Here is a 566-nt window from a genome sequence, read left to right as displayed (position 1 = left end):
GGAATGTCCTTTAGCTCACAGAATATTACAGTACTGTTACTTTTACTTCTAATAATAATTTACATAATCTTTATATTCCTGCCTTCTCATAAATTACAGTTCATTCTAAATATGTACATAATTTACACTTATTATAATTTAACATCTCTCCATGAGCCAGAATTTGGATAAAACTTCTCTTCATTTGCAGGACTTAATTAGAGCCCACGGATGCCTCTGGCAGATTCTGTCTTGCTGACAGAGATCATGGCTGAAATCAGGAAACAAGTGGGAGTTGTCTTTAACCAAGACAGCCAGTGAAGCCACTGTCAAGCAGAGTTGTTTCACCTGACCAAATCCTACTAAGATGTAACAGAAGGAGTTGCTTGAGGCAGCTGGAATGAGCCGATCAATCAGAGCACCACGTGACAAAGCATGGCAGCTGTGAAGGACTCAGTAAATTTTTGGAATAGGTAAATGTTGGTTGCATTATTAGGCAGTTTGCTCTCCGTGTAGTCTTTTTAGCTTCAATATAGACCCATGATAGCTCAAAACATAGTTATCCTACCCCAGATCTACTATGTAAA

Source organism: Pundamilia nyererei, unplaced genomic scaffold (genome assembly GCF_000239375.1).
Source record: "Pundamilia nyererei isolate P.nyererei 1_Seehausen unplaced genomic scaffold, PunNye1.0 scaffold00025, whole genome shotgun sequence".
In the NCBI taxonomy this organism is placed as follows: domain Eukaryota; kingdom Metazoa; phylum Chordata; class Actinopteri; order Cichliformes; family Cichlidae; genus Pundamilia; species Pundamilia nyererei.
This window is presented reverse-complemented; position numbering follows the sequence as displayed.